The 27092-nt window shown below is 33.5% G+C and overlaps 1 long non-coding RNA gene across 1 annotated transcript in view; it reads right to left on the bottom strand.

The window, feature by feature from the left end:
* Window positions 1-290: 290 nt before the first annotated feature.
* Window positions 291-27092, bottom strand: part of LOC140059219 (uncharacterized) — a 52399-nt gene continuing 25597 nt past the window's right edge. The window contains exons 2-4 of the long non-coding RNA XR_011847146.1: window positions 9067-9216; window positions 3227-3329; window positions 291-508 (exon numbers count right to left, since the gene is read on the bottom strand). This is a non-coding gene — a long non-coding RNA (uncharacterized lncRNA). The remainder of the gene's footprint in view (window positions 509-3226; window positions 3330-9066; window positions 9217-27092) is intronic.

The raw sequence follows: 27092 nt of genomic DNA, 5'->3' as shown, positions 1-27092 counted from the left end.
TATTGACAGTCGGGTGGTACGCGATGCAAATTTGAACTTTATACACCTGTACTGTTGGATTTTATTTTTGGTAATAATGTAATAATTTTGCAACAAAATAAAAAAACGATTTTATTTTTAGTAAAGCAAAACATATTAACATTTAAGAAGGTCTTTGAAACAAAGTCGAGTCGACTAAAAATATGATAACCAGCCATTCTGGTTCCCGGCGTGGTGCATTTGATGAATACACATTATAACGTTGTCTCTACATAGCACCTAACGACAGAGATATCGTGTATTAATACAGTCAGATATGTATCTGGTAGACTGGCAACAGTCTTCAACAGAGAGTATCGTGAAAGCCACAGAATCGGGTGCAACACGTCACCAATTGGAAGAAGACCATTCTTTAGAGGTTTGAATAGAAACAAAGCCTAGAATGTTTTCTTTACATCAGATATCCAATTGCACTGCATGGGGCACGTGTAGCAACCAGTATTAATGAACACGTCATACCAAGTTTTACCTGTGAATAAAAGAGTAGGGGAGGGAGAGTTCACTAACATTCAATTTCAAAAAGGCAATTAGCAGCTCTATTGCAATTTCATGTCATAATAAATCACATTTTTAGCAATTAGTCGTACCGTTGAAAACAGCCTCAAAGGTAAACAGTATTACCTAGAGCAGAACACAACAACATTACGAACTGTATCACATTAATTATATCCGAATCAGAAAATGTGTTTTTTCTATTTACTCTGGGGATATATTTAAATGATGCAGAAAAATCCCCCTGTCGTCGTGAACGAAGTAGCCTTTTGGCATTGTATTGCTACTGAAGTGTTTTTGAATATGATGTCCATTTAATGTTCTAACGAAGGCATTGTGTTATGGCTAAAACTTTCTTTTATCAGCAAACATAACTAATTAATGTCGTAGTGATCCAAATACCCCACCATTCCAATCAAACAATTCTTCATCTATACACACCAGAGAAGCTTCCCAGATACATATATTTACCATAGTGGAAGGATTTGACCATTATATTTTCAATGATAAATGTCTACGTTGACAGCCAGACTACCTGTCTGCATACATCTCATATACTCTCTTCTCCCAGACGTTCTTTAGAGTTTGAGCATGCCCAGTCAGAGTTTCCAAATACCCATTTTTTTATGACGTAGTAATTAATAAGACTCCGCGTATGATACAGTTCTTAAGCTTTCGTTCTCGTGAATATAACTGACTAAAGACGCGGCGCGAAAACAGTAACATAATTTATATCGTCTGATAAATTCAGCTTGTTTAAAGCTAAAGTAAAATAGTTTACTTTACTAATAATTTGACCAACATAGATTGAAAGCAAATTGCTAATTGGTCGAGAAATTGTTTGTCTTGTTCAATAAGCAAGCGAAAGAATGATGGATAAATACGACACAATCAAAGAGTCACCCGACCGAGATAATTATCTATAAATTACATTTTAAAAATGTACGAGAGCAAAGATTATATATGAAAAGTATGAAACAATAATGACACTCTGAGACTGATTTATAATGATCTTGGAAAATGCAATTCCAATCTGTTGTATAGTAAGATTTTAAAACCGCCAAATCTTCAATCGTTTGTTTCAATCCTGACTAGTGAAATAACGTAATAGCGTGCACACGCCTGAGTGTAATTCCTACCAATTTGTTAATCACGTGCTGTTCGGTATTAGTTCTAATGAATAGAAATGTGAATTAAACCGTACTATTGAACACACTGGTTGTGTAATAAATAAATAGAGATTTTTTTGCAATGCAAAATTCGGAGAAATGTATTCAAGAAGAAATCAGAAATTCAATTCAACAGAAACAGTAGGTGTGTTAACAAAGAAATATTACAATGTTTGGTATTCGTTGAATGGAAAGTTCCATTTCATCCGTTGGCAGTTCTAAATAAGCCAATCTTTCAAATCATGAAATATTCTCTACATTCAACTCATAACTATTATTATTTGTATACCCTAATAATAAAACACAAAGACTGATTTAATTACGGTGATCGTGGAAAATGCAATTCCAATATGTTGTATATGCAGAGCGGAGACCTTTTAATGGAGGTGGTATCTGCATGGATAAGGATTGACCATAGTGTTAAAAACATAATTAGTTCACGTGTTCGTTTCACAGGAAGGAGTAATTTTAATTCGAGTGTCCCACAGGAGTGGTTCTAGGCTTACTGTAGGCCTAGTAAGATTTTAAACTCGCCATATCTGTAAACTTTACTCGTACAACGCTGCACATACTGTTTGAAAAGAAACGATATGCAAAACAACAATTTACTATGAAATTAATCCGAGCTTGTAGATCATTTTGAAATATAACTGAACATAAATCTTTAAGAATCACACAACGCAAATTTCTACTTACACTAGAAATAATAATACGTGGAATTAAGTTATTTAAGAAAAGACATTTAACAATCACAGTAACGAATGAAAAACGTCTTTGTTAAAGATAGCTTGCATTTGAAATAAGAAATACACCCCATTTATTAATCTGCAATGAATGTCAATTTCATTATGAAAGCTATTTTCATGATTTTGATTATTAAACATAACGTTACGGTACGTTTTCTCAAGCGAATGATGGATGCTCATGATAAACTATAAATAAGTACGTGCCTAGCGACCTTTCTGTTTTCATACGAACCGCTACGCGACTACGCGGCTGTCGAGCCAAACAGGCATTCTGGTTACCATGAGAAACAGAGCATGCGCAGAATGACCATTAGACTCAAAGCTACTTTGTGGCGTGGCTCATTGTGAAAACGAGAAGTTGTCATTGGTGTTATATAATTACACTTTTACATTTTTAGAGTAAAAATGCAGAATTAGGATTTTGAATTTGTCGGCACAATCTTGCCGAAACAACTACACACGCGATGTTTGAAAAAAATGTAACTTTATGTTGTCTTAAATTTCACGCTATTTACTTATTCAATTAATCATCATAAGTCAATATTGCAAACATCATTTCATCAACAACAAAATCTACGTTTATATTTCCCATGCGCTTACGTGAATATTGCTTTTGACTAACAAATAAAATTGCAATGACGTCAAACGTATTTGGCAGGCGATTAATCTAGCAAAGTTTTACAAGCATTTGCTTCTGGTAACATATACTGAAAAAGTGTAAATATCAGTATGAAATTTTAAGTGAAAACGAAGAATTATTACAGTATGTCTGTATCTTACCTTAATGAGTTGGTTTCCACGATCGAACTCGTCTCTGTTGGGTCACTAGCTGTGTTAAATCAAGTGATTTATCGTGTTTTTTCTTTAATGGTCTCTTTTTGAACTACACAAGAGAAAATACAGAAACATTTAGCTTCTTGCTGAATAAAAACGACTTTGACATTTTGTGAAAATGACTAGTTAAAAAAAAAACAACTGTTGAAATCTTTGTCTAGATTGCTGTCTTTTAAACCCAGGCCCACATGATGGCTGTGTAGTCAAGACAGGGGTCTGGGCCTAGCCTGCAGTGTCATCTACTAAATTGTACAGAATAGTTTACCTCAGGCCCTCATGGCTGTGTAGTCAAGACATGGGTCTGGGCCTAGCCTGCAGTGTCATCTACTAAAATGTACAGAATAGTTTACCTCAGTCCCCCATGGTTGTGCATTAGTCTAGGCAAGTGACCTGGGCATAGTCTGCAGTGCCATCTACTAAAATGTACAGAAGAGTTTACCTCAGGCCCCCATGGTTGTGCATTAGTCAAGACAGGGGTCTGGGCCTAGCATGCAGTGCCATCTACTAAAATGTACAAAATAGTTTACCTTAGATCCCAATGGCTGAAGTGCATTAGTCAAGGCAGGGGTATGGGCCTATCCTGCAGTGCCATCTACTACAATGTACAAAAGAGTTTACCTTAGGCCCCCCATGGTTGTGCATAAGCCTACTAGGCAAAGGGGTCTGGACCAAGCCTACCATGTAGTTTTGCCAATTGTTTACATTAATCAATATTATGAGAAAAGTGGAAGTAGAAACGTAAATTACCTAAGTGGAAACGTAAATTACCTAAGTGGAAATGTAGAAAAAATACATTTCAATGGTGTATGTGGAATGGAAACATAGAATAAGAAAGATAACCAATAGTTTGCTTTATAAGAAAACAAACATCAGCTTTTTTTAATAGCCATGTACTTGTACTATGTACTAAAATGTATTTAAATATCCTCTAGTGTTTTAATTTCAAAACAGAACACGAACACATCTACCTAAAAAGGTTGTAAGTTCGTCTAATTTTAGCAGCATTTCATTTCCGTTCCTACAAATTCGACAATAATAAATGTAAGTTCGACAATAATTGTAAGTTCAATAATAACAATAAACTATAAATCCTAAGTACATGTAATTGTATGGTGAAAACTTTCATGAAAAAAGTGATTTCTTTTTCAATTATTATTATGATTATAAATTACCGTTTCAGAAGATGTGAAAGTTAAATCTCTTAGTTTATGTTTTTCTGAATTTTATGAATTCTTTTTGAAGTTTTATACCATTTATTTTGATTTTAATCTTTTTTTGTAGGCCTATGTTGTTATTGCTATTGTTTTTTTTAACCAAAAAATGAATAATGGAGAGAAAAGACAAAGAATGAATAAAAATAGGAAAAACAGAAAGAAAAAACAGGATTTTTTTTCTGGTGTTAAAAATGATGCGCATGCATTTGATTAATCATTATTATTATGATCATGACAATGACGTAAACTCGGCGCTCACAATGTTTGCGCCATGATGTCTCATTCTCAATAAAACAATACGCATTAAGACAATCATTATCCTCACAACATTTACCATAGTTATTTGAAGTATATAAAATGCCCATGGTAAAATAAATCGGTAAGAAAACTGTTGTTTTGGCGCCCGTCTGCCAGACTATATCCTGGGTTAGCCGTTATGCCACCTGACAGTTTCCACTCTAAACGTCTTTGGGCAATTTACTATCTATTTAATGTTCATCAGCTTAATTTGCCTTGTGTTTAGTATTCAAAAACAACGATAGATGAATATTTTAACGTGTAATTGGGTAATTCATAATCGTTATACGTAATCTGAACACGTGACCATACCAAATCAGACAGTAATAATACTTCAGCATTGCTGTAAGAAACAGGGGTACGGTACCACCCGATTCTCTTCACTGTATCCCCATGTATGACTAGATAGAAAAATACTGTAATACAGGATCGTATATGGATAACGTGGCGCCTGCAGTGTTAATGTTAGGCTACGGCCTATGATATTATGAATTATGTGATCATCTATCACAGAATTGACTTATGATACAAATTATAGACACAGTGTCAACCAACTGTAAACTATGTGTTTTCACTGCTGGCGTCCTATTATGTGTTAATTACTTAAGTGTTGGTATAGGTGATGATGAACGTACGGTCCACTTTTAAAAATGGAAAAACATTATTTGTTTGTTTGTTCGTTTATTATTCGTTTACAACACACATTTTAAAACAAATTTAAAAAAAGAGACATGTATTGAAAGATATAAGTATATAAGTAGTAATACAGTGTGTGGTATGTCACCAAAATAAGATTACAACGAATCTTTAAGTCATGACCACCAGTTAAAATAAAAATAAAGAAAAACAAATAAAATAAATAAATAAAAAAGTACAACAATGATAATAAAAATAATAACAATTATAAAAATAATAATAATATATTACTATTATTAATTGAAAAGACAAATGAATAAATAAATTACATAAGGAGTAATTAAAGAGAAACAGAAGTCTGGATTACAAAAGTCTTAAATATAAGAAATGGAGTACGTAGAAATAGACTTAAGCTTGGTTCCCACTAGAACGTAACGCAAGGACGTAAACGTAACGCAAGCGTTATAACCAATGACAAGCGAAGTTATAGACAGTTCGCAATCACAAGCGAATAAGCCATCGCTTGTGATTGGTCAATTCAATTTCGTTGCGTTACGTCCTTGCGTTGCGTCGCTAGTGGGAACCACGCTTAAGTTGCCATATGCTGTTTTAATAAGTTAAGTTGTTTAATATTACGTTTAAAAGAAGAAATAGTTAGTGAAAAATGTTATTGTATTGTTAAGAGAATTTAAAATAGCCTACAGCATAAATTTTCCTAATATTTAAATTGTGACTGAAAAGGTTCATTGATCTCTATTTTGAATTTGGAGAATTGTCTTACTTGATGATCCATAAGATAAGAAAGTGTGGAATATGTTTAACTAAACAATTGTAGCAAAGAAAAGCAGAGGAGGACTAAGTGTCATAGTCCTGCAAATGATGATCTATTGTAGCTTCTTCTGTACTGCAGTGAGTCGTAAGGTTGTGGCTGGCTTTAACAATGTTTTAGCGTAAGTCAAGATATTTTGGTGAAAAAGAATATGAGGCTTTATTTATAAAACCAGATTTTGTTTTATCTTACGAGAGGTACTTTTTCATCTATGATTTTAAAAACAAAAATATTTGTTTAGGTTATGTCCAAAACAGACTTAAGTAAAATCGTTGACTTAAAAAGGATGTGTTTGCTTGGCAAGTTTTATCAATTCGAACTCCGAGAGGCAACGTTCATAAAAGAGAAACACGACAAAAGAAGATCTTTTTTTTCACTGAGATGCAACATGGAAAGATTGGAAATATTAGTATGTTATTAAATATCTGAACACGTACGTATTTCTCTCTATGTGTAATAATGTGCAAGTTGCACGGAAACTATAAAAGCAGTTTTCATCGTCCATTTAAACGAATAGACCATTAAAAGAGGGTCGGCCGTTAAAATAAATCTAATTCGAAAGAAAAATTTATATCAAGCGGGAAATCGGAACTGCTGGATATTTCATACGACTGTAAAACTTAATGACGAAATTAAAATAAGTTGCAAACCGCTTCGAACGTCATTAATTAACTTTGAAGAACATAATTTAATTCAATCGATTGGCAATTTAAAAATACGTTTGAAGTTATCGACGAAAATGATCATGGGTCGGTGTATGCTGGCATTCTATAATCAATCATGTTTATTCTCATTATATGGTCTCATTGCATATTGTTTACTCCATACCTGATTTCCAGCGAATCGACAGTTTTTTTTCCATGTTCTTTATGACCATTTTACACAAAGCGCGGAGCGGACGGGCGATTTCCGCTGAGGATAGATACATATTCTACGTGGGACAATCTACGTGGTTTTCCGCTTACCGTTACCGCTTGTATGTGTAGATTGACCTTTAGGTATACAGGAATATTTCAGCTTTAAATTTGTCAATGCTGAACACATTTTGACGCTAACATATTGAAAAGTGACAACACAAATGAAGCAACACAGGCATGCCATGTATGGTTCTAGTGCAGTTGTGCCCACACACATGGAAACACTTTCATTTTATATAGAAACAACTGTTAAGGCTAATAATCCATACAACTGCTAGGATCAATTTATCTAAATGGTGTAGCGCTGTAGAGATTAGGAATAAGAACCGGTATGGCGTGACGTCTTGCATTACTTATAACGGAGGACAGATAAGTTTTCAAGTCATTCATTATTCATTGTTTATGCTGATTATGCTGTACTTCGTTGAATATTACTCGTTATATGATCTCCACACCTGCGATGACTTAAACCTTCTCCTTACACAAACTTTTAACAACATGAATGGAAACTCACAACAGATTAAAAACAACAATCATTTCTATCAGAATTTACCGAATGGTCGAGTGAGCTGTAGAAAATGATCAGTGCGCATGCGCAAATGTTTTCAAAAGGACCCCATTGGAAACAAGTCATTTTAGGACATTTATGAGTTATCCTGGGCATCGCTTTTTTGTGTGTATGTTTTTGATGTTTCGATCTTTGTTTTCTGTATATATAGGCCTATTCATTGAATTTCATCTGTAATTGTTTATGATGCTAAAATAAATTAAATCAAAAGCTATTTATTTTGCTTGTTTATGTTTGTTTTTTACTTTAAATTTACTTTTTAACAGGATCAGTTTAACCAGTTTTTACCAGTAAATTGCTAAGTATACCATGCAATTCCTACACGACACATGAATAGTTTCCGTCAAAATTCAAACGCCGATTTCAACGACCAAAAAGCAAGATGAGATAGATAAGCCGCAATAAGCACGCGAGCGTCCAAAGACATCCTACTTTTGCAGCAAATAAGGCCCATGGGATAGTAATCCATCTGAAGGAGACACACACTTTGGTGAAGTGCTTTCGATTAGGATCGATGCAGATCACAGAATGATCCAACTCATGGCTACTTACTCTTACTTTTTTTATATTAACGACGAACACAGTCTGATGAATATTCATTAAGGATTGATTGGTTCCTACTTGGACGAGCAACGCAATGACGTAAGCGCACCGCAAGTAAATTGACCAATCACGACGCGATGCATCACCACAAACTGCCGCTTTTGATTGGTCAACTCAATTTCTCACCAGAAATTTAGTTTGCTATATGTTTATTATATTTTAGAACTTAAATACGTTTTGTGATTATATTATTCAGACTTGCGTGGTTACACAATCCCGTACGAACACAATCATTTTCATGAAAAATAATTATCATATCAAATGAAAAGTTCACAAGAATATGCTTTTAAAACGTACGATTGATTCCCATTTTACACCTTCCCCTTCTTCCACTTCTTTCTCGCTTTTACGCATGCCCTCTATCCATAGAGCATTGTACATTTCACGATTCTTATCTCTAGACTACGCGAGTAATGCGACTTATCTAACGTTCTGCGCATGGTCATGTATCTGAGCTTGCGCAGAATGTCAATGACTGATGCACGTTGTCTAATGCCACGTTATTTGTTCGATACATTTTAGTTATTGAAGAATGCAAATTTCAGCCATTTTGTACGATTTTATTTTTAAAAGCGCCCTCTTGTGTCGGTAGAAATGAAATTCATTAACCTTAATTCGTACGGATTTTGATATTTCTTGCTATTATTTTCACATATCTTATTATTAGAAACACTGCAGCGCGGATCATATCCATTACCTTGTAAAATAATTATATAATTTACCTGTACTCCGCTTTTACAAGGAATGATTCATCGCTTAAAATGTCATTTATGGATTTTCTTATTCTGCCAAGGTCGACGACGGTTTGTCTTCATCATTTTTATTTAAATCCGTCAATTACGTCATCATAAGCTCCATTTATTATAAAATATCTATTAGATTATATATAAAAAAAGAGAAGGATCGATGTTAAATTTATGAATATTATAATTTGAAAGGTAATTTTATCATTCCTCAATTGCTTTTGAAAAAAAGTGTTGGAAAGGCCTCAAAATTTTGCTATTCGACGTTTACGGAATGTCTCTATGAGCATGCGCTAACCCTGTTGGAAATTCGTTCATTCCTTTATTTAATTATTTACATATATTCTCCATACTGTATATTAATATGTTCAGTATCGTGGAATAGTGTAACATGTTTGTCATATGTTAGGACTGTTTCATGGAATTATTTCTAAAGTTTCGATAGGCCTATAGTTAGATTTAAAAAAATGTCACGTGTGACACTGTACTCAATCATTTTCCAATGACACTATATACATTATAACATTATACACTATTTGAATCGACAATTTTGAGGAAAACCCCTAAAATTATCAGTTCTTGAGGAAATGTGTCCAAAACAATACAAAAACAGGAACATTGACAACAAGGTCATCAACCTATTGAAATCCAATTGATACATAATGAATAAAACACAACAAAGGTTCAATTGACTTACATACAGTTATTTGAAATTAGCTTTGGAAAATCAGAGTTGGAAAGAAAAATGAAAAGTCCCTCTAAGCGCAATGCAAATCATTAGACCAATAACAAGCGATGGGTTATTCGAACTGTCGCTTGTGCAATGTATTTACATAGGGGACGGGAGGGGGACGGGAGGTGTGCTGGGGAGAGAGAGACAGTTTTACTATATTTCAGTTACAATTATGGCGACGGTTGCGCTCCATGAGTATAGGCCTAGATATGGAAGGCACACAGAAAAAACTACACAGTGATATATAGAACTAATTAGATATTGATACATTTGTGTCAAAGAGCTTATGAAAATCGTGCAGAATTATATACAGTAGTTCGATAATGGCATTACAAAACTATTTTTGCTGTAGACTAGAATTTGTATGCAATTAAATACAGTATAACACCTCTATTGATGGGACACTTTATGGACCAAAGAAATGTTCAGTTGAGTTGGACGTAGTGTTAACACATTATAGGCCTAGTTATTTCCACTTGTTCGTTTCACGAGAGTTTCTCTTTAAAAGGAATGTCCATTGAAACGGATCTACAATGGACATAGGCCTATAACCGAATATATATTTTTTCTTTTTTTATTTACAATTACAATTACACTATTCAATTCAAAATACTATTATTTTTTATACACACAAAAAAATACCGGTAATGAATAACATAATTAATGCAAAATATTGTAAAATTAATGTATGACGGTACAGTAGTAGATACACAAAAATTGAATACACGAAGGTGTAGTAACTATTGTATTAACGCGTGTCTATCTAGCTAGAGAGCTAGGCCTATTGATGCGCTGTAATTGAGAGAAAGTATGGTTTGAAAGGCGGCTGCCCGAGGGACTCACCAAAAAATATCCCTGCGCATTCGCTTAAATTAATCGGTACGAATAGCCAGCGAATTGATAGCATCGATACATCTTTATAATTTATGTGTTAAAGTGTTTGTAAGAAAGCAAAGTTACGATGTATAAATCACAGAAAGAGATTCGAAAATTAGAAACGTAACAGAAGACGCAACATTAACATTATAACAATGACAGACATGGTTTAAATTCATCAAAGATGCCTGATGCATTAAGCCTGTTTTATACTAGGCGAATTTATTCACGCGAACCCTACGTCACTTGTAGAGAAAACAAAATCGTGTTACTATTTCATTATTTTCCACTACAAAACTACTATTTTCTACTACGATTATCTGTCTTGTGTCTTGGAATATAGGAGTGCTCCTAAAATAATGCGTCATCTCCTAACGTAACGAAACGGTCTGTCTTGGAGAAAAAATATACTAGGCTTATGATTTATAAAGCTCTACACGATCAAACTTTATGTGACAAACAAATGCCATGTGCCCATTATGGACACGATGAAATCTTATCACTACCATATTGAGGTATATTACTACCATATTTGGCCAAATCACACTTACTTTGTCAAACTAGTTTGACAGACAGAGCTTAAGTGAATTTCGAAAACAGAAGTATTTTAGAAACACATGGGCTTGGTATAGGGTTGAAGAATGTAGGAGCGTAGTTCCCATTAGAACGAAACGCAGCGACGTATCGACGCAAAGTGCTGTATTGCGTAATCACAAGTGGGAACCGGCGACGAAATAGTGCTGCAAAGATGGTAGGTTTGAATTCACGCAGGCGGGGGCAAACACAATGAGTGGAAGGGCATTTTCTTACGTTGCGTCGTTTGCGTTACGTTACGTCGCTAGTGGGAACCAAGCTTTAGTAACTTACGCACGTAAAAAAACGCGGGAAATGTTATTGTTGAGGGCGCATTCACAACAGTATTAATATAAGTCAGATGTTTTAATTTATTATTAGTATATTAATGTACATCGTCGTCGACTTCATAAAGACGATCCATTTGATACATTCATCTTCATTACTCCCTATAGCTTTCAATATTCTCTCACAATGATTTTACGGACAAGGGCATAATTACAGGTGACATTGGCACCCATTATGCAAACCACCACGCACTCAATCCCGTTAATATGCGACGACGATGGTATGAAAAACACAATTTCATTACAGCTTAATTTCCGTGTTTAGCAGCTTGCGGTAAACTTGACGGAGTGCCATTTAATTCGTTTGTAATAAATCTTTGTTAGAAGATAAATCAGTAAATCCACTTCATTAACGTGCATACTGTTTCTAAAATAATGTGAATGTATTTCTTAATGTTCGTCGCCTGTGGCTGCTTCATACTGATAAACCCTCCAGAAGAAGAGTATCAGTTTATTTTTTCAGTGAAAATATTACAAATATTTTAATAGTAAACAATCAGTTTAGGCATAATACATACAGTATTATAATATATATTATGATAACTATTCATCTTGATAGTTTTGGCCAACGGCCTAAAATTAATAAAATAATACAAAGTGGTTCAGAATTGGGATCCTGGTCCGGATTGCCTTCAAAATTAATTTAAGTCGTCCGTGACTACATATCTATTTGTACTTAAAATGTGGTAAAGATCCATCTTGTAGTTTTGACGAACGGCCTAAAATTAGTAAAATAATACAAAGTGGTTCAAAATTGGGACCCTTGTCCGGATTACCTCCAAAATTAAATGAAATCGTCCATGACTACATATCTATTTGTAGTTAAAATGTGGTAAATATTCATCCTCTAGATTTGACGTACGGCCTAGGTAAAACAATAAAAGTGGTCCAGAATTGGGATATCTTGGTCCGGATTACCTCTAAAATTAAATCTTAAGTCTTAATTAAGTCTTCCGTGACTACATATCTATCTTTAGTTCAAATGTAGTCAAGATCCATTTTGTAGTTTTGACGTACGGTACAGCAATAAAGAGTGGTCCAGAAATGGGATTTTTTGTTACGATTTCCTTCGAAATTAAATGAAGTCGACTGATTACATAAATATCTGTGGTTTAATTTCAGAAAAAATCCGTCTTTTAGTTTCAGAGGTTGAATTTCAGCAGCCGAATTAGTATCATGGATTAACCAGTTGCAGAAGTAGCATTTCAGCAGCCGAATGAGTAGAGTGTTTAGCTGAAGTAACAGTAGAAACAGTAACTGGTATTGGTATTTATACCAGTTGCATAAAACCTAGCATTGCAGTAGCAGAACTATTACAATTAGTTTTTAGCATGGTAGCAGCAGTTAGGTACCAAGTACCCTATTTTATCAACTGTAGAAATAGCAGCATAACAGCAGTATATTTTGTGGCAATGCTATTTGCCAGTTGCATTAGCATTAGCAAAACAGCAACTTTAGTTTTTTTAGTAGTAACATTTGTATTTACTAGTTGCAAAAGCAATGAGTAGCAGAGGTAAATAGCAGCTTTAGTATTTACCAGCAGAAATAGTGGTAGTAGTAGAATAACAGTCGCAAAAACAAAAACACAGTGTCAGTTCAGCAGTAATAGTTACATAATATTCACATAATTTACAGAGCTCTCACACGGTAGCATGCGCTCTGTTATGCTGTTGTTAAATGAGTCCCGCTGTCCGGTCTTAAGCCAACAAAAAAGGGAACACACTGCACTATGTGAGTGTAAAAATGTCATGTGACCCACAAAATAAAGGAATCTATGTTGGTGTTATATACCATTAAAAAGTAGCATTTCCCACTATAGCAGAATAAACAGCGCCGGAATATTGTAATTTTAGTTCTAAGCAGTAGCAGAAATAAGTAGCAGCGCAGAGTACAGACCAGTTAAATATTAGTTGCGGACTCATCAGCAGTAAGCCTAGAAACACTCTCTAGATGTAGTAGTTTAATACGAATACTGTAAGTATAGTAGTGCAGTATTCGGTTTTCATCATTCTCAATATTATAATTTGCCGATAAAATCAAATGTGGCATTTAACATAGCCCCGTTAGTTAACGTCTTATTTCGTTCAATTAGGATCAAGTACATTTACATCTTCTGTGATTTCTGCTTCATTTCGTTCGAATGGCTTGAAATGATAGCAACACCAGCGAGACATATAAAAGTGAGTAATAAAAATCTATATTTACATAGACTTCTACTTGACTTACGAAAGTGATTTAGTAGACGTTACTGAGCATGCGCTCTTAATTCAAATTGGAAAAAAAAGTTCGTATGCTAGTTTCCATATCTATGTCAGTATATATGATGCAATGAGGCAAGTAATTTTTAGGCCTGAAGGAGATCTTGCTAATCAGGAAATAGCAGGGTGCGATAGGTGATGCACGCGTTTGCCGCATTTAATAAATTGCCATTTCGATATTCACAGATAGGCCTATATTTTTGTCATTAACGAGAAATATATCGCCTCACCTTTGACCCAATTGTGAATAATCTGCGTCACGATTCGTACTATATAGGCATAAATGTGTATCCAATTGACAATAAATAATTAATAAAAGGTCAGTCGAGTTTAAATAAATTACCATTAAATTTATAGTGTGATAGTTTTTTTTAGATCTGCTATATAATGAGAACGGTCTGTAATTTAAAAAGAATTTTCGTTACAAAAAAAATATGTAAACCGGAAATAACGTATGCAGTATAACGACCGGTTGACCGATACGTGACGTAGCAGCCGGCCGTGTAAAAAAATATTCCGTATCCGTTATAACTAAACGTAAAATACATACCTTTGTAACTCTGCCATTTTAAACCATCTGACGGTTTTAACTCCTTTTGAGCATAACATGTTGGAGAGTCGTGTATTATAGTATAGAACTTCCAAATGTTTGTGATAATTGTAAATCGTAACTCGGAATTTACCGGTCTACGGAATTGAACACGTTTAAGCGTGGTTCCCACTAGCAACGCAACGCAAGAAGTAGACGCAACGCAAGCGAGTTGACCAATCACAAGCGACTGTTCGAATAATCCATCGCTTGTGATTGGTCAACTCGCTTGCGTTGCGTTACGTCCTTGCGTTGAGTCGCTAGTGACAACCAAACTTTATGTTACGTATACGTTTAGTTATCGTAGTATTCGAAGGTTGCGAACGTGTAATATATTATTGGATGTCGGTTTGAATTTAGTTGTAAGGGTGAACAGTTTTTTGGGGTTAAATAATAATTATTTTCGATACGTGTATCTAGATTGTCACATTGCAGTATCATAAGAGCATCACATGTGTTTCACATGTATCGCTTATCATGATCATAACCTAACCTATGATACAGGCATCACATGTGATACATATTAGATGCTGTATGACGCAATTGTCCTATGATACTGAGTAAACAATTGCCATATCTGGAGAGTACCGAGAATCGGGTAAAAATATGCTATACGCTGTATTTACTCATTCAATACAAATATGATGAATTGTATGCTATGCTGTGTTTTTATCAAAAATATTGAATGTTTAAGACATCAGAATTCTAACATAAAAATCATTATTCATCGTACATTGATGTTCAAACGAAAGGTATGTATGACACTCATTGACCTGTGACCTGCTTTTTGAAAATTAATTCAAAATGAGGCTCAGGAGAAAACGAAAGAACTCATTAGAAACACAAATTGGTTATTCGAGTCATAGTGTTTTTTTTTATCAATCCGCACTGTGTCTAATCAATAAACAATAAGGGTAATTTAAGAAACTCTCGACCTTTCACGAATGGGTTCAATGTCAAAAGTAATTCAAATTTGATTTTTGATATAAAAGTTTTTAATGAGATACATTTTTATTAATACGTTATAGCCTTAGGCTGGCGAATACTATCAATAAGCTGAGAGGATGTGTCAGTGTAGAAATGAGTGCGAGTTTACAAGGAGCTCGTGGCATCTTTCAGCAGAATTATTAGCCTACGAAGGGTCACTGCTCTCCATAGAGTTGACAACTACTTAAATCAGACGTATGATAATAATACTGTATTACGAACATACACAGCTTAATTAATATCGTATTTAAAAAAAAAGAAATATCTTGTGTATAGGTATGTGATGACGCTTGTTACACTCCGTTATGCATGATTAATTAATAGGGTGACGTAATGCATAAACACAGAGAAATGTTTATACTCGGGGTTCATTGCGGGTACGCGCGCGAGACCTATCACGTTATGCTATTGTAAAAAGCCAGATATTGTAAATGAAGTATAAGTGTTTTTTGTTGTCATTATTTTAAGGCCTACGTGTCGTCAGGATATTATTGAGTTCAAAATGTCATGAATTTTTAAAGGATTTGTTTCGTTTGTCAACAGAAAGGGATTTTCGTCTGCATGTTCGACTGAAACAGCCCAGAACCTTGGTACCCAGGGTAGTCATTAGCGGATAGAGTAAAAGAACAAAATTAATGACAAACAATACGTACCGCATGTTGATTTTATTGATTTTAATTAATTTGTTTAATTTATGGTATTTTTTTCTATTTTAAAATATAATTTTAATTGTCTTATGTAAAAATGTATGGAAGTCATTTTTGGGCGAGATACATTCCTATAATCTCACGTTATGGAAATATCTATCACCATGTGTAAGTCCTGTTATTATAAAGATTTTGATTAAGACCAATTTTCAACTAAAGTCAATTAGCCCTTTCAATGCACACTATGGTACGTGACATTATATTGGTTAATTCTGTCATTATTCAACACCTTTAACTAAAAAACTAATCGTCGATCCTATAAATCATTAGACTTGGACAAGAAGATTTATAATGAGTATGCCTAATTAACCTTAGGTCAATTAATTAATTATTAAAATACCATATATACCAAATATGATAATACTACCCTTGCGATACCAAGACGACTCAAAAAGACTATTTGAATTTGACAAAGCGAAATCAAAGGAAGTTATATTTTCATTTTGATCCGAACCATGAGATATTTTCCATGCTCAAATAGTGCGACATGCCTATGAACATGATGATGTCATATGAAGGCCTAATCATCTTGTGTTTCATGATTTAAACACTCAAAAGAAATTCAAAAAACAGTATATTACACCATGGCTGTAATCAGGTTTTTTTCAACTCATAAATACATGACAAATATTTTCGGGAATTACAGTACAAACAATTATCAATATATCCTCGAAAATTGTTACTATTTTCAGTATAGGCCTACTCTGAAACCATAGAAAATAGAGGGGATAACATAATGTTCGGTATAATGTAAGCGTTTCAAAACAAGGCCATAAGTCGCGTGCTAAAATGCATAGTGATACCGGACCGACAGACAGACCGACAGACAGACCGACAGACCGACCGACCGACATAGTGAACTATAGAGTCGTGTTTGCAAAAACTAAAAATGTCTCCTTCCATTACTAGGCCTATTATTAATATATTATCTAGTGTATCTTGGCGTCCTTTGACTGTAACAAAATGATGTATCTTGAAGATTTGTAACTTGGACTTAAAAATTAGGTGCAACGCTATTGCATAAACCATAACTAACATAGAAAAAATGCGACTGAATGAAAATGAAAGATATATTAAAACCATAATTAATAATGTGCGGGAAATCGAGACTGCAACAGAACAAAGAGAATAAAAGTAAAACTGTTTTTCAATAGGCCTATTATACACCATAAACGAAAGGTTTATATAATTATGGTAATGCCATAACGGTGATTGCCATAACATAAAACAAAGAGAATAAAAGTAAAAGTGTTTTTCTATAGACCTATTAAACAAAGTTGTTTTGCATTTCAACGAAATTATTTTATAAGCAAAAACTCATAACTAACAGTATCAATTCCATAACGAAGACATAAACGTAAAAATACTATTATAGACCTAGTCAAGAAAATTTGTTGTGCATTTCAACGTAATTATCGTATAAGAAAACAACGCATAACTAACAGGTCTATATATGGAGATTCCATTAACAGCGATTACCATTTCTTAAAAACTTATAAAGAAACGTATTGTTTTCACTTGGCGACGGAGAACTTATACGCGAAATTGGAGAAGCTGAATAGAGTAAAGCTTTATACTTAAAGCAGTAAAGCACCGTCAACAGAGCATTGTTCACAAACTACAACAAAAACACATTTTAAAATTCACTTTAACACAACGGAATCATGGTCTTTATTCTGATACAATAGAATCATACTATTGTACTCTTTCAACAAAACTATGAATTGTTGTGGCGAGTAGCGTAGTGTGAACAACAATCTACCTGAAAACAAATAAAGACGCTCATATTTGTAGAAATAAGTCTACTAATCCTTTAATAACTTACGCCAAATTCATAAATACAATTACAAAATTGCTTAAAAGGTAACAAAAACCAAATAGACTGGAAAGAGTCTTTTAAAATACGTTTAAAATCCCAGTACGCAGCCATGTGCTTTGTTTATCTTTAAATGGCTTACACAAATTCCTTAATTTTAAAACTACAGAAAGCACCATAAACACCAATACAATATTACCATTTTTTACACAATCGGAATTTCTTTCGCAAGCTTGTATGTAAAGCTCTGTGTACACTATCAAACACGTTTTACAAAAAAACAGTCTGATGTGCCCAAACAGGGTAGTGATATGTCCAAATATGGTAGTAATATGACATCAGCATGTCCATATATGGGCACATCGCATTTTGTTGTCACATGAAGGGACAAGGCTTAAAGCCGATACCTTCTTCTATGGTCATACTGGATTTCAGAAATCCGTTGATTCCAAAATAGTCATTAATATCTCTGCCATTTCATTATGGTTCACAGCCAATATACTTATATATAAATGTATCTGTATAAGTATACCCATTGTATCAGAGAGATCGCTTTCTCAAATTGGTGGATACTTGTGAAAAGGAAAGATGTCGAAATGTCATACATACAAATAGACTGTACTTGTTTGGATTGTTCTAATATCACACGAAATGGCGGCCATGACGAATTTGTCACTATAGATAAACATTTTGGTAAGGAGTTTACACTTCCACCAACGTTACAATATAAAACAGTTTCCTACGGTTAAAATTGACACTACAATATAACATTATAGCAAACATCAATGTAGGCGTATTCTATGGTATGATAATGTACTACGAAATATAAATATATCAGAAAAAAAGATAAATATGATGTGATACCCAATGATACTTTGTGTAAGTAATAGAAAGGAAAAATATGTATGATCCTCCACAAGAGAAAATAAGGCCATATACATGGCTGCAGTCGTTACCGGTAGTGATTACTGACCAACCGACCGACCAACCGACCGACCGACAGACCAACCGACCGACATAGTGAGCTGTAGAGTCGTGTTTGCACGCGACTAAAAATGTCTCCTTCCATTACAAGGCCTATTATTAATATTTTATCTAGTGTATCTTGGCGTCCTTTGACTGTAACAAAATTATGTATCTTGAAGATTTGTAACTTGGACTTAAAGATTTGCAGGCGATCAGTTCGACGCTCGTTCTCTCGTTTTTACAAGACAAACATGGTTTAACATCAGCTACAAGTTCCAATTAAATGGTTTTATAAGATATTTTAAGCTATTAAAATCGAGTTTTAGATGGTTAGGAGATATACCAAGATAAACTCAATACTCTTTGAAGGGGCTTAGAAAATCGTTATGGCTCACGTTCGGTTTGTAGGGTTTTTACAAAATCCAAATGGCTCAATTGACGATATTTTTTTCTCTCTGTCAGAACCAATTTAAAGAATTGATTAAGAGATATATATCCAAATCAAAAAGTACTTGAATTATTGACTAATGGACTCAATATGGCCTACATTCGGGCATAAGAAATTGCAAAATTAATGAACAGTACATGTAACCAAAGAAGACGTTGACTCTGATAAAACAGTGAATAACGCATGATGCAACATTATTTTATTTGTCTATAAGTCATTTCTTTATGTTCTTCCTTACGTGTTTACAGTGAATAACGCTTGATACAACATTATTTTATTCGTCCATAAGTAATTTTCATTCTTTCTTCTTAACGTGTTTACAGTGAATAACGCACTATATGCAACATTATTTTATTCGTCCATAAGTCATTTCCATACTTTCTTTTTTCTTTTTAACCTGTTTACAGTGAATAACGCATGATACACAACATTATTTTTTTCGTCCATAAGTCATTTCTATACTTTCTTTTTAACGTGTTACATGTTTAATAATAATAATAATTGAAACAGCGCCACCAGAGTTGAAATATTATGAAGTTACTGATGCGAGAAAACCAAAAAACATTGTACATTGTAGTTTGTAATGAACGGGTTTCGGGTTCAATTAAAAAAAAATCTTTCCCGACAAAAACAACAACATCCTCTATAACGAAAACAGATATTAATTACAATTCTATTAATAAGCGTTAGTCAGTTAAAAATGTCAAGTTAATAATAAATAACATTAAATATATTATTGAAAAAAAAACATCAGGTTACCAATTATTGCTTTCGAAAGATGCATCAACCAATGTCATAGGCATATGTTGAATGGCGCTCATAATCACATTTTAGAAGATTTGAAACCATAAATTTTTAGGATTTTAGAAAGGCACTGGGGATGGAGAATCCCATTACTTTGGGAGAATAAAAAGAAAATACTCAAAACGGAAAAACACGTCCAAACACTTATACATAATTGGTTACACTTAATGCCTTTATATTCCATTACTATGAAAGACTACTAACAAGAGAATACACACATCTAACACGTCCTAACACTTAAAAATAAAAAGGCGCCCCGTAAAATGTCAGATAAATGTCAAACAAATAAACAACTCTACACCGTAGTGTGCAATCCGAAAACCCTCATGAATTTGTTATCATATAATATATAAGCATTATTAATACAACAACGGAATGTTGACGCCTTTATATCTCTGATGATGAGTCACTTGATGTTCCAATCAACAGACTGATTAAACACTGTCTTTAGGGCAAACATCTTTATCTAAGGATAAGATAGCAAACATTTCAATTCATTTCACAAAATGTAACTACTCTGTATTGGGTACACGTGATTGGTTAGATATACTAATTGATAAATGTGATACTATTCAAATTTAAGTAGACGAATTTCCAAGAACAGACAACGTCGTTTGGGCAAAAGGTATAAATTATTTTAAAAAAAATAACTAATGACCAATGCAGTAGGTTTTCACCAGGTAAATATATCTCAAATGTAATATGAAGGATCATAGTCCTATTGTGGCCATTCCATAGTAGGCCCATGGGACTAACCACTAAGGTAGGTTCAGGAGATCAATAACTGCAACGGTTTTTTTTAATTTTATAATTCAGCTTTAAATTGTAGACCTATTAATTTTAAATTCAATAACGAAGCTATTAATAACATGAAAATACATTTTAATTAATACCCGCAACGTACCAATAGCGTTCATGCATTAAGTCATTTTTAATCAATCATGCATAACGGTGAGTAACTAGCGCCATCACATATACGTCAATACATTATTTACTCATGCATAACGGAGAGTTACTAGCGCCATCACATATACAAAACGGGGTACTTTTACTAGAGACTGGTAGAACCAGCTTCAATACACTTTTATATATTTGTTTTCTTTTACTAACGATTGTCAATGAGGAGTTGAAGAAACTAAAATACAAATGTCAACAGATAATGCTGTGTAGATAGCGCTCAAAATCTTAATTAAACATCAAGCATAAAAATATCGGCAGCTGTTTTTACGAAGTCTTGACAAGATAAAATGCACAGTTTGATTACCTCAGTCGGCATTGCCTAAGTAAAATACACATAGACTGATTAAATAAATCCCTAGGTATCATATCAAGTCGTTTCTATTTAATTCCCAGTGTAGCCGGAAAAATATTAGTTTAACTGTGAAAGTACAAATGATTGTGAAGAAAACCACAGCTTAAAACTTGCTCATCTTGATGTTATTTTTTTTGTCAGTGCATGCGCAGAGCATTTAGGAATTCGATGACGTTCAAAACACATGATATGTATTATTGATTTGTTACGTTTGTTTTATGTTTTGTTGTCTTCCTTCTGCAAGTTTCAAGACGTTGATATCACTACCACGGTCTGTCTCACTCAAACTAGTTTGACAAATAAGTGTGATGTTCCCAAATATGGCAGTAATATGCCCAAATATGGTATATGGTGATATAACAGCATAATTTCCATGGGTATATTACATTTGTTTGTCACATGAAGTTTAAAAAGGCTTAAACCTGATGTGTATCTCAATGACGATAATCAATTAAGATGTATTTACTGACGGCTGCATAATGGGGTAAAACAGAAAAGGTGTGGATAAATAAGTAGATATGCTTACATTGTCAATTATAATTATAATTTTTACGAAGTTGTTGGTAATACTTAGGCTCTACACTATCAAAAAAGTGTGATATGCCCAAATATGGTAGTGATATACCAAATAGTAATGATATTTCATCATGTACATATATGGGCATATCGCATCTGTTTGTCACATAAAATGTGATAGTGTAGACAGAGCTTTAGACTGACCAGGGAAAAATTTATAGATTTAGACTGGACTGACGGATTCACAGAACTAAAATGATCAGGTTGGTTCTAAAATGTAAATTACAATTGTTCAATGGATCTTTGTTGATCAAAGTCAGTTTTATTCTGTTATCTCGCTACCTCAAGCGTACCACCTATCCTCAACTTATACTTCCTTATAGCACTTAACCTCTCTAAAGCTCTGTTTACACATGCATAAGTGCATTTTACACAATCAAACTTTATATGACAAAAAAAATGTGATATGCCCAAAATGGATATAATTACTTTATATCACTACCAAACTTGTTTTTGTCAAAATAAATGATTAGTGTAGACAGAGCTCTAGAATTCTAGCGTAGGCTAGCTTCACACTATAACAGAACGCAAGCAGGTAAACGCAAACAGTTCGTATAATCCATCGCTTGTGATTGGTCAAATCACTAGCGTTGCGCTTAAGTCCTTGCGTTGCGTCCTATGGGAACAAACCCTGTAAACATTATTTGAACTAAACATTCATCCAAAAACCTTGAATGCATATCTTTATTGTTTACAATTCAAAAGGCACATACCTACACACTGAATATTTAATGATTATTTTCACAGACTATATTAAGCTCATTGAGGTTATTCGTTTGTTCGTTGTTCCTGATGGATTTCCTGATTGCCTTTGTATTTTCATATGTTTAGTTCTATTGTCTGATCTAACGAACATCTTGATAACGCGGCTAATAATTTATGCTTTCATACAACCCTCCGGGGGCCCATATTCATTTAAAAATGTGTTGATTGTCGGGAAACATGAAACCGGCTAATTATAGCAACTTGGGAATAGTGTGTTTGCGGAAGATGTAACTATAAGAAACACTTCTAACGTTTCTTATAATTATTATTTATAATCAAGTTGACCTTTAGTTGTACTTAAGTACTTTCAATTATTCATTATCTGCTAAAATATATATTTAAAATAGTACAGACGCATGGTACCAGCAAAAAAAACAAACATCTACATTTTTAATATAATGCTTTTACAAAAAAACCATGTGCTTAATTAACATCGGAGACTTGGCAATGAATTTTACATATTTATAAAACATGTTAAAAAAAACACAGGCGCGTCTACACAACAAGTATGCAGTCATCAAACTATATTTAGTTAAACTTATAATAAATATATACGTACGGTATACACACATTGTTTAATGAATTTAGTAACCAAATAACATTTTTGACAAGAAACGATAATATGGTACTGGTACTGGTTCAAATAACCGCCTCACAGAGACATCTGGTAGCCATTGACTTAAAGTTGGCATTTGGATGTGTTACTTTTAAATGTACAGTACGAGAGTGACTACTACCAAATTGCACAGTCACAAAACAACTTATAAAACAGTTCATAATTAATTATTTCCCATTTTAACTCGTAAACAATTATTTTGAAAAATTATTTTTTTTTTTTGCTGTAATAATACTAAACAAAAGGCATGCAACAGAATTACCTCTAATTTGGGACACTCCTATACACATACACATTTCTTTTTTTTTTTTATCTTATGTGGGTTCATCCCACTTTTATTTCCAAACCACTGTTCTCTTTACATATATTTTTCACTATACACTATACATATCATTATATTTACAATGTTTGTTTAATCATCTGTATACATATACTTATTTATTCATTTGTTTACATATTATCACATTGATTAAACATATTATCTGTAACACATTTTCATTAACAAGCTTTTTTTTTTCTTACGTAGTTGTTTTTGATTTTTTCATCTACCACATTTTCATTTAACAATGCATATTCTCTGTTATACTCATTACTTACTACATGTTTACTGTTAACATAATATTGTTCTCATCCTTTAACATTAATATTAATATTTTTGTTCTTTAATGTTTACAAAACCAGCAGATCCTTTTTTGCATCTATAACTTCTTAAATTTTCATTTAACTTTTTTACTTTCTTCTCTTATGTGGATTCATTCCACTTTTTTTTTTTTTTACTTATTTTCTTTAAAAAAAAAAACTATTTCCATATATTATTTTGTTTATACATACATTATCATTTAACCACATTGATTACATAGTTTCCTCTTTTTATACATATTATCTATAACACATTTTCATTAACAAAGCTTATTTTTTCTTACATTAGTTGTTTTTGTTTTTTTTTTTCATCTACATGCATATTTATTTCATACAATTATAATACGTTTATGTTTAATAAATCCATCACATTTCTTTTATGCTCATACCTTGACTTGCCTAAAAAAAAATAAGGGAAAAAACTGAACCGATAATGTCGCTATTCAGGGGACACAATTATTCAGGGGACACCCCTATTTAGGAAACACTTGCCAGCGAAACGAATGAGAGAAAATATGGGTTAGCACCTCATCAAATAACCCTACCAAGAGGACATTTTGTCCGTCCCCGATAACTATAGACGAGTCTACTGTTTTCTAATGCTTAGGCCTACGTTGATGACACTTTTAGTAATATTATGTATCATCTATTTCCAGATGTTTAAGTGACTACGAATAGGTTATGCACCTTCGCAATACAATTTATAACAGAAACGGAAAGATCAAAGTGTTTAAATGAGCGTTGGGATTATGGGGGCAGAGGTTGAGAATCATTAATCCTAGGTTCGATCCCCATTTTCCCTAAAGCATTATTATTGGAAACGTAATTATACCATTTGAACTACCCCCTCACACTCTATTTCTCCCAAAGGATATTTTCATATTAGAATATGTTAATAGGAAAAATAATTGAATGTTTCTGGATAACATAAATGATTTTGTCTTTCTCTGTACACGATTCTCAATGTTGTATCTCGACATTATAACAATATCTGCGCAGTATCATAGGCAAATTCCATAATACACTATCACATATGGTGGCTGTATTCGAGAAGGTTTAGTTTAATGGTTAGTTCAGAGCGATGGTATATTCTGAAAAAACAAATAATACACGTTTCGAGTCTCATCATTTTAATTTTACACAAACAGGCTCAGCCACAATACTTACGAACAGTAACCCATGCGGGAAAAAGACTCATAAGAAACTGCTGACAAGACACTGTGGGTGCAGTTTATTGTCTGTAGCACAAGAATCAAGTGTTATGAGAGTGACTATGTTTCTGTTTGTGAACAGCAATAAAAATAATATGTGTGCACACGGCTGTGTTTTAGCGCATGATTAATTTTAATCATCACTTTAATGTGTTTACAATAGTACAATAAACCTATTTTAATAATTACTTTGCGCACCCCGCGTCGTGTATCAATCCGCGCGCATTATATATTGAATACATGATTAAGATTTTATGGTATACGATGCATGCAAGGATTATAATAAAGCGTGGGTAAAAAAATCACTCATTAAGACATATCGCATCATTATTAAATAGAAAATATTTTAATTGGTGTAGGTGTAAAATAATTATAATTAAGTGGGCGCGCGAAAAGTAGAACACATACGGTAATGGAATGTAAATTGTGGTCTATCGCTTGTTCTTTTAAACGTAAACAAGGCCATATACATGGCTGCAGTCGCGTGCGCAAATTTGAGTTAGTGTTTACCGACCAACCGACCAACCAACCGACCGACATAGTGAGCTGTTGAGTCGCGTTTAATTGATCACAATGCGAATGTGGACACTGGCCGTCTAGTATAATTATTAATTTATCCATATTAAAGAACGCGTTTAGCATCAGTACGATTATTGTGTGGACAATATTATTAGTGTTCTTGGTTAAACCCACACATTTTAAACATTTAAAATACTTAATAATTAAAATTAGTTTGGCTTGATTTACTTTAATATCCAAACATTATTTCCAATTAGACATTGAATCTATCCGTTACTTATGTGTATGTTAATTGGTAATAAAGACGATAGACTAATAAATTCGAATTATTGAGTTAGTTTTAGAGATAGTTAATTTTACAGATAAAGCGACAGTGCAATATGCATTAAAAAGGCTCGTGGGCTGGGCCTAAATATTTCTAATCTAACGCAACGTGTATTCGAATCCACGGCGTTGAAAGTAAAATTTGTTCGGTCGACATAATCATTAAATTTTCGACTTCCGAAGTGTTTAAAATGTAAGCTGCTTCATCAGCGATTGTGTCTGTTCATTGGCTTCAAAGTCACTGATGCACCACGAAGTTAGCGTTCGTTAGTCTCCTGACAGGTGTCTACGCAAATTCGAAAGAGATGGGGGTGGGGGTGGGGGGGGGGGGGGTGGGGGGGGGGGGAGGAGATAAGTACTCCGCGCACATAACGCTACATTTAAGTCGTTATATCACATGGTAATATTATTGATGTTTATAATGATAATGGTGATGATGATTACATTTATGATGAAGATAATGAGGATTATTTTTGAAGATGATAATTACGATGATGATGATCATTATCATCATCTTTCTTTATTGTGCAGACTTTTATTTTTCCTACGTTTATTCATTCAGTCATCCTTTGATCTTTTCATATACGATAATAAAATAATTTGTTTCGATATTTTACTGTCTTATTCATATCGGTCTTAGTACTACCATAGTATAACTATATAATGTCCTATTGTGAGAAATGTAAGGTATTTTCAAGAGAGCGCTACTATACAAGTTACATGAACCGAATATTTCCCACACATTGACGATGGTGTTGACAATAATAATGATAATGTCTTATGATGATGACGAAGGTGATTAAGCGATGAATTGATGAATAAATTATCAGAAGAACGATGAGGCTCAGGATAAATATACCCACGATGTTGATGGAATGATGATGGCAATTATTAATACTGTTATCATTTTATACTGAATCCATTGACACAAACTTAATA

Source organism: Antedon mediterranea, chromosome 9 (genome assembly GCF_964355755.1).
Source record: "Antedon mediterranea chromosome 9, ecAntMedi1.1, whole genome shotgun sequence".
Classification (NCBI taxonomy): Eukaryota; Metazoa; Echinodermata; class Crinoidea; order Comatulida; family Antedonidae; genus Antedon; species Antedon mediterranea.
Note: the sequence above shows the minus strand (reverse complement) of the source record. Positions and strands in the feature narration are given on the sequence as shown.